Genomic DNA, 15,478 nt, shown 5'->3' with positions numbered 1-15,478 from the left:
GGAGACGGTTGCGAATGGTCCTTGCCGATACCCCAGGAGCAACAGTGTCCCTAATTTGCTGGGAAGTGGCGGTGCGGTCCCCTACGGCACTGCGTAGGATCCTACGGTCTTGGCGTGCATCCGTGCGTCGCTGCGGTCCGGTCCCAGGTCGACGGGCACGTGCACCTTCCGTCGACCACTGGCAACAACATCGATGTACTGTGGAGACCTCACGCCCCACGTGTTGAGCAATTCGGCGGTACGTCCACCCGGCCTCCCGCATGCCCACTATACGTCCTCGCTCAAAGTCCGTCAACTGCACATACGGTTCACGTCCACGCTGTCGCGGCATGCTACCAGTGTTAAAGACTGCGATGGAGTTCCGTATGCCACGGCAAACTGGCTGACACTGACGGCGGCGGTGCACAAATGCTGCGCAGCTAGCGCCATTCGACGGCCAACACCGCGGTTCTTGGTGTGTCCGCTGTGCCGTGCGTGTGATCATTGCTTGTAGAGCCCTCTCGCAGTGTCCGGAGCAAGTATGGTGGGTCTGACACACCGGTGTCAATGTGTTCTTTTTTCCATTTCGAGGAGTGTATTATTATAGTAATGATAATGAGCGTATGGGATTGGTGGCCGGGAGACCCCTGTCGGGGCGTTTCGGTCGCCGCCCCACAACTTATTTAATGCCACTACGGCGACTTGCTAGTGAATGAGGATGCAAAATGAGGCAGACAAAATGCCTGACTCCGCCGGGAATCGAACCCGGGTCCCCGTGTGCGGGAAGCGAGAACGCTACCGCAAGACCACGAGCCGCAGAAAGCTATTGTTATACATTCACAAGCTATAAAAAGCTCCTGGTTGAGTATGACAAAGCATCATGATGCGCACCTCCGACATGCCCATGCTGAATGCCAGCTGTGACAGTGGGTCGCCGGCCAGACCGTCACGTGACCCTTTATGCCTGCACTCCTGGCTGCGTTTCTCCAAATACTCGCAACCTGTCAGCACTTCTACTGCATGAATTGTTTTCCATACTTAAAACCATAAAATAATTCCATGTGAACTCTGCTTTGTCTAACTATTCCCTTGTATACTGTTCATACTGTATACAGTTCGCCTACAAAATGCAATGCAGTACCATTTCGGTTTTATTCAGACTGTATCTACAGCAGTTAAAACTTGGCTATCTAGTGGGCAAGTGACAAATGTTTAATCACAGTATAACAACATATCATTTGCAATAGATGAATTTCCAGAAAGGCTAGAAGACGAAGTAGAATTTATATTACATTCGTACGTTTCCACCTTGTGTGCCATCATAAAATAATGTCCGCGCCTGGTAGGTAAGTGGTCAGCGCGATGGCCGGGTTCGATTTTCGGCTGGGTCGGAGATTTTCTCCGCTCAGGGACTGGGTGTTGGGTTGTTCGTATTGTCACCATTTCATCCCCATCGACATGCAAGTAGCAGAAGTGGCGTCAACTCGAAAGACTTGCACCAGGTGAACTGTCTACCCGGCGGGAGGCCCTAGTCACACGGCATTTCCATAAAATGTTAAAGGTGCCTGTGAAAAAATGTTGTAATAAATTTATTACCTGTAGTCCTTTTCTGTGCAGAAGACTTTGTAGTCAGGCAACCATGTCCTAGATATGTCGTTTTGAAGACAAAAGCACTACCAGCTCCGTAGTATTTTTAGCTGCATCATCGTATGAAATAAAATCAAGTCATGTTCTTGTCGAAAAGAGAATGGGATGACCCAGCGTTCATAATAAGCCATTTTTTCCTATCATTCCTGCTGTGTTATATTATAACGATAAGTTAGATATCCAAATAATTTTGTACACACACATGAATGATGAAATTTAGTGATAAGGTGAAGGAGGTGGAAAGAGGGCGAGATATGAACTCTGGAGTGTAAATCATAATTATGCAAGAATGTATTTTGTGTGTGTGTGTGTGGGGGGGGGGTTAATATACACATGCACAAAATTATGATTCAATATTGCTGTGCCAGAACTTAACACCAGAAGTTTGCACCTGGATGGCTGGATTGCGAATGGCAATGTAACTTTAATATTAAACTGTCTGGTTGGAAAACGGGAGGGGGGATGGTAGAAAGTACAGCTGGGCTAGTTCCGCCACCTGGGATTATTTTCTTTTATTTTCAACCAGTATGATTAGGTTGGATGTGCAACTTTTGATTCTGACTGGCACTTTTCTAGGGTGAGATGACTGGAGAGGGGTAGAGAGGGGCCTGAAGAGGGGAAGGGAGGTAGAGGTGGTGGATGGAGGCATGGCCAATCATGTGATAGGAAGGGGGGGGGGGTAATGTCATTTTGTTTTCTGAGGTGATTCCATCTGCATGCAGGCAACATGCACTAGCACCTGCACTTTCCCAGCTTAAGTGACCACATGTGGTAATTATTAATGATACTATATACTTCAATATTGTATTTAAGTACTAAGTGTACCGTAGTCCTCATAGATATACTTTTTATACAGACGATTGTTAGTTTCTTCATGGTTATATTTCGCTTTGGTGCAAAGGATACACTAATTTCATGAACAAATGCTCCTTAACCTATAGGTCAGGTCAGTACGGCCACATGTAAGCCACGTCTGTTTCGTACTATTGCAGAAGACATCTTTACTTAATTTGGTAAGTAGTACCATATCGTTACGTTTCTTTAAAAAGCTGCAAAGACTAAATTTCGCTCCGGTCGCAGGTTCGAATCCTGCCTCGGGCATGGATGTGTGTGATGTCCTTAGGTTAGTTAGGTTTAATTAGTTCTAAGTTCTAGGCGACTGATGACCTCAGCAGTTAAGTCGCATAGTGCTCGGAGCCATTTTTTTGACTAAATTTCGTTCGCAGTCAGAGATCGAACTTTCCTCCTTGTGTAGCCCTGTCCATCATAGTAGAACACCCAAGAGGATATGAAACGAGTGTAACAGAAGCAAACAGAGTAGACACCATTTAAGTGTTTATGGAGGTAATACCGTACATCGCACTTAGTGAATTTAGTAGTTATTCTTGCGTATTTCTAAGACACTTAGCTTAAGTGAAAGACCACATTACATAACTCCAAAACGGATATGACATTGGTGACTAAAAGTGCTACAGATCTTCATATTATATAGTAAGTATGGAGGGGAAATGACAGACAATATGTAAACTTTTTCAGAGAGACTTGGTATAGTAATTGTGATTGGTAATTGTAGCAACATTACTAAGATGTTTGTTTCTATAGCACCAACGGAAGATAACCGCAAATAGCCTCAAGATTAAAAGCATTAAAACAGCTATATTAACCAGTCGGTAATGCCAGTTATCGTTTTATAGAGCATAACATGATGAAGTATCTCCTTCCATCTTCATCCCTATACTGATAAATGGTCAAGTGATTGAAGTTCACTTTTATACCATCGCCATCAGAGCCTCGAGTAGGCCCGGTATCAAAGGTTATAAAAAAGCTATATTATCCGGCCACATGCATCACTTTGACATGATGCATTATTTAGTTAAACCGAAAATTGTGCTTGGTCAGGTGATGAAAGCTCGTTTTGGTACCAGCGGTAACATCTTAAGTAGGTCTAAATTGTCAGTTATTACTTCCTTGCCGGATTAGCATATTGTTCTTACCAAAGTGACGTTGTGGTATTTAATTTAAGGGTCCAAAATTAAGTTTTTGGTCTTTCTTGACTAGTGGCTATATCTTTATCTATTTTGATACGTAATGTTCACATTTTAGACATGGGAATAACATTGTGACATTTTAAGAGACCAACGTGCCTAGCATCAAGTGGCGAACAAATGTATAACTATACAGATAGCTAAATGTACATCAACTCTTTCGTGGTTGCAAATGCCAAGTGGTTAGCACACTGGCAGAGCCCATAGGTCTTGTGAGCCCCATTTCTGCCTGGCTGGCAAGCACCTGATTCCCACTGTAGACTAATCGTACGTTCAAGAGCGCACAAAACCAATCTTAAACAAAGCGCTTTATATCACTATCCCACTGTACGGTCACAGTGGTTCCAGTTTCTGATAATCACGAATGAGAGCTTTAAAACTAAGACATCCTTTCTGTTGTAAGTTTATCCTCAGCTGAGAAAAAGTTACTTTCCAAAAATTATTAGACATTCATTATTTGTGATTGGAAAATTCTGTCAATTGAGATGTACACTACTAATATATGAACCTTAAACCGAGGAAAATTCCATTAACGCTGGACAAATACGTTTCAAAATAAGAAGTCTTAAAGTGAGCAGTTCCTATAGCAGACGTTCAGAACTCTAACCGTTCTTACTATCTCCATACGTAAAACATAATTATTGAACCCTGAAAACCGGTTTGTCTAATTTACCATAACGGAGAATTAGACAGGAGAATTATTGGTATGATTTTTATGCAATAGATCTATTGATTCCTTTGTAATTAAAGCCTAAACTGGAATCTCCATAGCAAGAAGTCTGATAGTAAGAGTCTACCAGCTCCCAGCACCCAGTTTTCTCTTTCAGCTTTTCTTGGCGCATACACAGATACTAAATAGCCTTAGCGTGTGATATTTTTCAGAACATTCATTGCGTCTCGGGGGAATATGATGTTTCTTCGCTGTCCGAGGAGCCATGGTTAATGTTGTCCTTTATTTTGCAATCGAAATGGAGTTCCTTCTTTTGGTGTCCTTTGGACCTCGGTTTTATTATTTTGTGCATAAAATATATCCAGCTACTGCCTGATTAGTTCCAAGTAGGATTTCACCAGTAGTACCTTCTGTTGCTTTTGTATTTCAAAAATTATTTTCGCATTCAGCACACACAAGTCAGCCAGGGAAGAGAATACCTTCTTGTAGCACTTCGTTGTCCTTCGCATGCAGTGTACAGCGCTTAACATCATGCCTGTCTAATCAACAGCATTGACTGACATATTACAGCTAAGTACACAATTGGGTGTCAGTTTGTTTGGGCCCATTTAATTTTCACTTTTTTTAAGTGTGAATAAACCTAGGTCCATTTACCGTTGTAGAATTTCAGAACATGTTTTTTGCTCGAGTATCATGTCGTTTTTGGAAACCCGGAATCTACTATGTAGGAATCAACATTGATTCCGGAAACAGCGATCGTGTGAGACCCAACTCGCTTTATTTGTTCATGAGACCCAGAAAATATTAAATACAGGCTCCCAGGTAGATGCTATTTTTCTAGACTTCCGGAAGGCGTTCGATAGAGTTCCGCACTGTCACCTGATAATCAAAGTAAGAGCCTACGGAATATCAGACCAGCTGTGTGGCTGGATTGAAGAGATTTTAGCAAACAGAACACAGCATGTTGTTATCAATGGGCAGACGTCTACAGACGTTAAAGTAACCTCTGGCGTGCCACAGGGGAGTGTTATGGGACCATTGCTTTCACAATATATATATAAATGACCTAGTAGATAATGTCAGAAGTTCCATGCGGCTTTTCGCGGACGATGCCGTAATATACAGAGAAGTTGCAGCATTAGAAAATTGTAGCGAAGTGCAGGAAGATCTGCAGCGGATAGGCACTTGGTGCAGGGAGTGGCCCGCATCTCGTGGTCGTGCGGTAGCGTTCTCGCTTCCCACGCCTGGGTTCCCGAGTTCGATTCCCGGCGGGGTCAGAGATTTTCTCTGCCTCGTGTTGGCTGGGTGTTGTGTGATGTCCTTAGGTTAGTTAGGTTTAAGTAGTTCTAAGTTCTAGGGGACTGATGACCTAAGATGTTAAGTCCCATAGTGCTCAGAGCCATTTGAACCATTTTTTTGCAGGGAGTGGCAACTGACCCTTAACATAGACAAATGTAATGTATAGCGAATACATAGAAAGAAGGATCCTTTATTGTATGATTATATGATAGCGGAACAAACACTGGTAGCAGTTACTTCTGTAAAATATCTGAGTATGCGTGCGGAACGATTTGAAGTGGAATGATCATATAAAATTAATTGTTGGTAAGGCGGGTACCAGGTTGAGATTCATTGGGAGAGTCCTTAGAAAATGTAGTCCATCAACAAAGGAGGTGGCGTACAAAACACTCGTTCGACCTATACTTGAGTATTGCTCATCAGTGTGGGATCCGTACCAGATCGGGTTGGCGGAGGAGATAGAGAAGATCCAAAGAAGAGCGGCGCGTTTCGTCACAGGGTTATTTGGTAACCGTGATAGCGTTACGGAGATGTTTAGCAAACTCAAGTGGCAGACTCTGCAAGAGAGGCGCTCTGCATCGCGGTGTAGCTTGCTCGCCAGGTTTCGAGAGGGTGCGTTTCTGGATGAGGTATCGAATATATTGCTTGCCCCTACTTATACCTCCAGAGGAGATCACGAATGTAAAATTAGAGAGATTAGAGCGCGCACGGAGGCTTTCAGACAGTCGTTTTTCCCGCGAACCATACGCGACTGGAACAGGAAAGGGAGGTAATGACAGTGGCACGTAAAGTGCCCTCCGCCACACACCGTTGGGTGGCTTGCGGAGTATAAATGTAGATGTAGATGTAGATGTAGAAAAGCATCCAAACCCCATTTACTGTCCATCCAGTTTAGCGCCAAAAGTGTTCCATAGGGCATGAATAGTATATCCCTTGTTTCAGTTTGTCAGGAAATCGTGGAAAATATTTCATTTTTTGTGCACTGTACCAACGGCATTGGTACCTTTTTCATGAAGCCACCGAATAATTCGGGCCTATACTTTCAAGTTTCTGGGTAAGTGGTACCACCTTGGAATTCCAGCTTTTTAGGTAAGTGTTATGACCTTCCTTGAAGTACGGGAGCAACGAACTCACTTCTCCAAATTTTTCCAGCACTTCAGGATTCTATTTCTGTGGAAACAGAAATCTAGACAATGTAATAACTGCTTTGTATGTCACAAAGGATGATAATTTTAATGCCGAAACGTCAACGTTTTTGTGTACATACGGTTAAATATGAGCCCACCACTGAAAAGCAGCAGACTTTCATCTACTACTAAGTGTTTAGATTGGACTACGACCTCTCGAATTATTTTTCTTGCGCCTTCCACCATGAGATACACACTGAGGTGACAAAAGCCGTGCGGTTCCTCCTAATATCGTGTCGGACCTCATTTTCCCCTGCATAGGGTAGCAACTCGCCGCGGCATGAACTCAACAAGTCGCTGGAAGCCCCCTGCACAGACACGGAGCCGCGCTGCCTCTATAGTCGTCCGTAATCATGGAAATGTTGTCGGTGCATGACTTTTGCGCGAACTGACCTCTCTATTATGTCCCATAACTTTTTGATTGGTTTCGTGTCGCGTGATTTAGGTGGATAATCATTCACTCGAATTGTCAAGAATGTTCTTCAAACGAATTGCGAACAATATTGTGCCCCGCGTTGCCATCCATAAGAATTCAGTCCTTAAACTGGGAACATGAAGTCCATGAATGGTTGTAAATAGTCTCCAAGTAGCCCAACATAACCATTTAGAGTCAATGACCGTTCATGTGAAGCAGAGGAGACAGTCCGTTCCACGTAAACAAAGTCCACACCATTGTGGAGGCACCACCTGCTTGAACAGTGCACTGAAATCGGAACTCATCTAACCAGGCCACGGTTCCCGAGCCGATAATGGTTCCCACCAATATAGCCACGAGCCCAGCAGAGGCGCTGCTGGCTATGTCTTGCTGTTACCAAAGACATTCGCGTGGGTCGTCTGCTGTCATAGCCCATTAGCGCCTAATTTCGCCTCAATGCCCTAATGAATACGTTCGTCGTAAATCCCACATTGATTTCTGTGGCGTTCCGTCACGGGATGTTTGTCCGACCTATCATGCACTATTTTTCGTGACGAAGTTTTGCGTACCATTTGATCTTTCCTTTCTTCAGGAGAAGAGTCTTCTAATGAAGTTCCTGGTGGTGTTGGAAATGCAGTAGCAGGTCTAGCGACATCCAGATATTATTCTGAACATTGGTTCGAAGCATCACAACTATCTTCGTCATTAGTACTCATGAGGATTTCCATGATTTCTTTGTCCACATACATACATACGATCTCGTCTCATTAAACAAAAGAAAGACAACACAGTGTAGCCATTCTAATGTGCACGATTACCTGCTCCTGCCCCCAGGCGTAGCTGAAATCCATTAGCTATCAGGCAGTCCTACCTGCAGGACGTAACTGAATACCTTTAGCCACCTGGGTGTTCTAAGTTTTGGTTGCCTTGGCGGTCTACCTGCCAGCTGTTCATGCATGTCCGTGGCTGTGGAAGGATTAACCTCTAAAGTACAGCACTATTGTCAACATCTTACGCATTTCGATACATAATACAGGCATTGTACTTCTGAAAGTAACGCTGTGACACTTCATTTGAGAGTGAACAGTTTTCTTCGGATAGAAGTAAATTGTATCCTTTAACATAAGTAGCTACTGTCATTTTCTTTGAATATTTTGATAAATGACGCAGACAATATAGACATGGAAATAACATTTGTGGTCTTTAGTTGGATGGTCCATTGTGCCTCTTATTAAGTGGTGTCCAGAGAACAAGGTGGCCAATCTGGGATACATACTTATTAACTGTTCCATTTCAGTGACTGGGTTGATTTCCGTCGCCAGAGAGAAAGAAAGATGGAAAAGACTGGAGTGACAAGTCTTGAGAGAGGGGAGGGTAACTCATTAGGGATTGGGGGGAGGGTAATCATAGAAGAATCGGGGGTTTGGTGATGTCATATGTTAACCCCTGCCACTGTATGTAGGCAATTCAAAGTTCAGTTTGTACACAGAAGGCATATTGCTCTCCTACTCCGACACAGTAAATAAGAAAACACTATTGCACGTAATGTTCCGCTAACTTACATCCTCCATATAAGAGTAGCATCCCTACTTACTCTTCGTCAATGTATATTTTAGTCACGCAAACCTTAAACTGAAGACGACTCACACAATGACAGGCTTGTATTTTCCAGTTGTTTTCGTCTGTTTACTATCCACTACAGCAAGTGGACGAGTCAGGTTACCCTGAGTAATGCTTCAACAGGTTCCAAGAAAATTCTTTGTTATGTTTTAATAATGGCATACTTTAATAGGGTTCAGAACATACTTTTGGAGAGAAGTGGATTATGAAATAAATATAGTGTGCTATTAAGGTAGATGTACTGCAGTTCATTTATTCGTAATGAACAAAAATTCATGATAGGCAGTCATGCTAGTTAAAGCCCCTCCCCCTCCTCCCCGATGCCACTATGGTTGGAAACAGAGTGTTATTTGGCGTCGGTCAAGTTAGACAGACGCGAATGGGAAGGTGTATATCAATAATCAATACACAGTAAAGTGATATATTAAAGACAGTCGAACATTGACTTGAAACCCTGGTTCCACACAATTAGCGCAAACGGGAAGCTTGTTAACTTCCATAAATCATATGAGATTTAATCATGAACAATCTCTGGCCACCTTCAACGATTAGTGGCTTGCGATAACCCTTAGTGTGAAAGGATAACAGTAGAACACACCAGTGTAATTCTTTTCCTAGGTAATGTCTACGCAATCCAGTTAACGGATTTCGTACATAAGGTAATCAGATATCGTACACAAATAACGAAAGTATATCACCCCTACTTCATCAAAATACTTATTAATTTTATAAGTTTCCACAAATATTTAAATAAATGTAATATAACACTGAAAATTCATCAAAATTCGTAAAAAAGATATTTAGTATTATTAAGAAAGACGAAAGACGTTATTTAAGGATTTAACGACATCATCAGGAATCAGAGACTGACGCGTAGTTGTACTCCACATTATCTCGTTAGGGTGACAAGAGTTCATTATGTTGAACCGGAATACAGATTCACTCAAAGTACAGAGTTTTGGCAATTGGACTGAACTGTCTGTTGGAAGAAGGTGTCTTAATGTAGTAAGTCGACAAACGAATATTATTGCAACGAGACTACCTTAATGGTCTCAAATGCACTGGGTGAGGCATAATTCCGCAACTCCACGCGGTAAATTTCTCGGAAGAGAACGAGATAATTAACGAGCTAGAGCAAGTCCTCTAGCCACTTGTTGCACTATTGTCTGACTAGTGACGACTTAGCGAATCTGCGGAGTTCTGCGTCATTACTATTAGCGCACTGAATCTACACTTCCATTTCTGAAAATGAACAAGTGAAAACGATGTGGTGAGTAATATCGAGAATTCGTATTATCTTAAAAAATATGGGTTAAAGTAAAGAAAATAGCTATAATTACTGTTGGCTCCTCTAATAATTTCTTTCCTGTTCACATGAGGGCAATAAGTAATAGAGACGCATTCGATACAGAAAAAAAACTATGTAGGTACGGAGAAGAGGTTACGAACAAGAGAGTACAAACCACCACGACGTACTCGCCATGATACTCAGATCTCACCCTTCATAACACTTCCCTCATACGAGGGTTGCCCAGCAGTTTTTTTTCTTCAACAATTCTTCACCGAACATAATGAGAATTACATACGCGACAGAATGGTGTTTGATCTACACACTATTTTTCCACGTAATCTCCATCCCGTTCTTTGGCTTTCCTCCAACGCGAAACAAGGGCGTGTATGCCCTGTCGGTATCAATTCTTGACCAGGTGGCGGAGGCAGTGCTTCACTGTGTGAAAATGTTCAAATGTGTGTGAAATCTTGCGGTACTTAACTGCTAAGGTCATCAGACCCTAAGCTTACACACTACTTAACCCAAATTATCCTAACACACACACACACACACACACACACACACACACACCCATGCCCGAGGGAGGACTCGAACCTCCACCGGGACCAGCCGCACAGTCACTGTGTGAATCACCTTCTCATTGCCCTCAAAATGTCTTCCACGAACGGCAGCCTCTAATGGCCCAAACAAGTGAATGCTAGCTACAACACCCTGCCAGTTGTGACAGCCGTGAATGGTCTCTCCGACCGTTGCAAATCGTAGAGTTCCGCCTAACCGCCTTCTGAAGACCTCACCCTCCGTGCCCAGCGGCTAACTGTACTTCTGTTGGCAGCAGATGCTCCATAGACTTTGCACAAGCGTTTGTGAATGTTCCCCAAAGTTTCCTTCTCTTCATTGAGAAATTCAATGACGGCACGTTGCTTGTAACGTACTTCACTTACAGACATCAACTTAAAACTTCCCTGCAGCTACACTGTTCATCGGAAGTGATGTAAACTTGGCGCGCTCACTCAGGAGACTTCAAATAATACATAGGTAACGTTTCGCATTCGTTGCATTTTTTCGGCTGGGAAAAAAGGTGCGGTGCATTACTTTCTGGGCAATCCTCGCACTATGCTCCCTGTATCACCTTCATCATATCACCATCATAATGTCATTCTCACTTTACCACAGTCAGAGTGTCACACTCACTACATCATATTCGTCACACCACAACCATAAGACTCGCCAGATCACATTCTGAATGTAACATTCATTACTTTTCCCCGACCTTGTCCCTCTAACCATAAGCGCCACATATCAGCACCACCACATCATTCTAAAACCCTCATACTCACCACATTTCACTCAGCATGATTCACTCACAGTATGATACAATAGTTTAATACTCAGTATGTCTTAACCACTGTATTTCCGAACCCATCATAGTTACGAAATCGCACTTGCCGGGTCACTTCACTATTACATTTGCTGATTCAGATGAACATAGTGTTTTAAGTGAATTAGTTAGATCTTAGGATGTACTTGCTTTGATCATTAAATTACTGACTGAGGAATGTCAAAATTCCTGATTTCATACTCAGATCGGTAAATTGGTCACCGTTGGTAAGGAGCAGACAACGAGTTGCTCCACCGCGATTCTGCTGTAATGGGACTTGCACGTAGTACTCCGTTCTCTGTAGATAATGTTCATCAAATACAAGTTACTTTGAACAAGTCTTTCTTAAACGAACTCAGATATTCTATTATTTTTACAGAGAATTGTCAAGGAAGCCAAAGACATCAGTTTACCTGCATACAGAAATGCATACAGATACGGGGTGCACAATAGGGATAGCAACACAACGAGTGTACAAAACTAGGTTGGAGGAAGGGCACGAACGCGTAACAGGTATGTGAACTGCCTTACAGTTTTGCCATCTATTCTTCCAGACGAGGTGATACTTGAGATATGTATCTGGCATTTGGTGCATAGCTCACTACTTCCTTATGACTTTGTCAGTCCACGTCATCCTTAATCGCTGTGTAGAACTGAAGGCGGTACCGTTTGGCCTGCACGTTTCCCCGATTTGATTTTCTTCTCCTTCTTAATAAGAGAAAATATGAGGTTTACGAATCCAGAAGATGGACTGAAATATGGCATTACTGCACCGTGTGCAACGAAATCTAATAACTTGAAAGCGGTGCCTTATTTGTTTTAAGTAATTTTATATGGCAATTGTGGAAAAATTCCTCAACAAATAAATTTATTGAATAGGCGATACTTATTTAATTCAAACTCTACCACCTATTCAGGATAAAGCTACCAACTTTCATCACAGGTGGAATCTTGTTCATGACTCTCTGTGAGCCATGACTTTACCCTTACTCGGAAAGGAAGAATTTGATTTAGTTATAAACTGTTCCTAAGATCAATAGTCGCAACGGGTCGGCGAGAACAAATCTGCCCCAACAAAGAAAACTGTGAGATTCGCACGACCTTACGGAGACCGACTAAGCAATGCATTTCTTTATTAGTTAATTTGTTGATCACAAGGGTTAAATGTGCGTTGCTAGCTGCTCTTATGTGGGAGGGGAGTTTCATTGAATTGATGACTGCAGATAGACGTTAGTATGACAACTTTGTTACCGAAAGAGCGGAAGCGAGAACTTCCATAAATACAAAGAAAATAAGGTCATTGTTCTCAACCCATTCGGATACTATTGAAAATAATTTTGGGAAAGGTAGGAGAAACTGACTGAGCAGAGCACCCTCTCCACAATGGCGAAGAACAAGAGGCGTGGCGGTAAGAGGAATAATGGTTCCGGTCGCTGTTACTAATTAGATACGCTGCCATTTCTACAAGAGAGAGGAATTACCATCACGCACTCGCCACTACCGTAGACAAAACAGAGTAAGGGATAAATACCAGAATAAGAAAGTGCCAAAATGACCTCACCATCGAAACCCAAGTAACTCACGAGAATATCCGTCATAGCAACACTGGTTTAAGAGAATAAAACACAATAAGTGCAAGGTTGCAATGGAATTAGCAGTACGCAAAACCAACATCTGCTACGAGGTCACGTGTTCCAGCCCGAAGGAGCATGAGTCCATTTCTCGAAGTTACAGTCTAGAAATTTTATTGTACCTGCGTATCATAAGAAAAAGACGAAAGAAGAGATGCTGAAGGCGACACTGCAACTTCGAGGACAAGAATCTTTAGTCTGATTTGATCCATTATAAATGAAGCAGACTCACACACACTGACAACATCAAAAGAAATGGCTTAACACACATAAAAAAACGCACTTGAAAATGGGAATTATTTCTCGAAACGCGTCGTGCGAATAGTAAAATAAAGAAAAATCGTGACTGGTAGCAGAAGATTTATTTATTTATAAACAAACCTATTAATCTTTAGTCTGATATGGCCCATACATGACCTCGCGTTCGTAACGGATAAAGGTCACACGCCAAGTCAAATATTACTCACGAATTATCAAATTTACGAAATAAAATTTGTGAAAATAGTGCTCTCCCACTAACTAATCCTTAGTGCTCTATGTACATTACAACCAACTAAGCTGGCATTCACTGAGTACACAGATGCTTGCTGATATCAACATCAATACTACAAGCCTCCACCAGGGAGCAGGAAAAGGGCAGAGCTGACTGAGGTTCCAAATCTCCAGAGGATAGTTGGGAGCGTTGGGTCGCGAGAATTGGCGAGCCCCTGACCCGGCCAATCAGACGTTATATGATAGCCACGGAGCATGATGCCGGTATGGGTAGCCGCCCGAACACCAGAAAATAGCCCGCGATTCTTCATAGGACGGTCAGAGCTTAGAGACAAGGGCTATTTTTCTGCATTAAAAGAGAGTGGGAAATTTCAGGGTTAGTACTACAACTTGAGACTAGTAAGGAGGACCGCTTTAGCCACTTTTTTTTTTGTCATCAGTCTACTGAATGGATTGATGCGGCCCGCCACGAATTCCTTTCCTGTGCTAACCTCTTCATCTCAGAGTAGCACTTGCAACCTACGTCCTCAATTATTTGCTTGACGTATTCCAATCTCTGTCTTCCTCTACAGTTTTTGCCCTCCACAGCTCCCTCTAGTACCATGGAAGTCATTCCCTCATATCTTAGCAGATGTCCTATCATTCTGTCCCTTCTCCTTATCAGTGTTTTCCTCATATTCCTTTCCTCTCCGATTCTGCGTAGAACCTCCTCATTACTTACCTTATCAGTCCACCTAATTTTCAACATTCGTCTATAGCAGCACATCTCAAATGCTTCGATTCTCTTCTGTTCCGGTTTTCCCACAGTCCATGTTTCAGTACCATACAATGCTGTACTCCAGACGTACATCCTCAGAAATTTCTTCCTCAAAGTAAGGTCGGTATTTGATATTAGTAGACTTCTCTTGGCCAGAAATGCCTTTTTTGCCATAGCGAGTCTGCTTTTGGTGTCCTTCTTGCTCCGTCCGTCATTGGTTATTTTACTGCCAAGGTAGCAGAATTCCTTAACTTCATTGACTTCGTTACCATCAATCCTGATGTTATGTTTCTCGCTGTTCTCATTTCTACTTCTTCTCATTACCTTCGTCATTCTCCGATTTACTCTCAAACCATACTGTGTACTCATTAGACTGTTCATTCCGTTCAGCAGATCATTTAATTCTTCTTCACTTTCACTCAGGATAGCAATGTCATTAGCGAATCGTATCATTGATATCCTTTCACCTTGTAGTTTACTTCACTCCTGAACCTTTCTTTTATTTCCATCATTGCTTTCTCGATGTACAGATTGAAGAGTAGGGGCGAAAGGCAACAGCCTTGTATTACACCCTTCTTAATACGAGAACTTCGTTCTTGATCGTCCACTCTTATTATTCCCTCTTGGTTGTTGTACATATTGTATATGACCCGTCTCTCCCTATAGCTTACCCCAACTTTTTTCAGAATCTCGAACAGCTTGCACCATTTTATATTGTCGAACGCTTTTTCCAGGTCGACAAGTCCTATGAAAGTGTCTTGATTTATCTTTAGCTTTGCTTCCATTATTAGCCGTAACGTCAGAATTGCCTCTCTCGTCCCTTTACTTTTCCTAAAGCCAAACTGATCGTCACTAAGCGCATTCTCAATTTTCTTTTCCATTCTTCTGTATATTATTCTTGTAAGCAGCTTCGATGCATGAGCTGTTAAGCTGATTGTGCGATAATTCTCGCACTTGTCAGCTCTTGCCGTCTTCGGAATTGTGTGGATGATGCTTTTCCGAAAGTCAGATGGTATATCGCCAGACTCATATATTCTACACACCAACGTGAATAGTCGTTTTGTTGC

The sequence above is a fragment of the Schistocerca cancellata genome, chromosome 5 (assembly GCF_023864275.1).
Source record: "Schistocerca cancellata isolate TAMUIC-IGC-003103 chromosome 5, iqSchCanc2.1, whole genome shotgun sequence".
Lineage (NCBI taxonomy): Eukaryota > Metazoa > Arthropoda > Insecta > Orthoptera > Acrididae > Schistocerca > Schistocerca cancellata.
The sequence above is the reverse complement of the archived record's forward strand: the minus strand, read 5'-3'. Positions refer to the sequence as shown.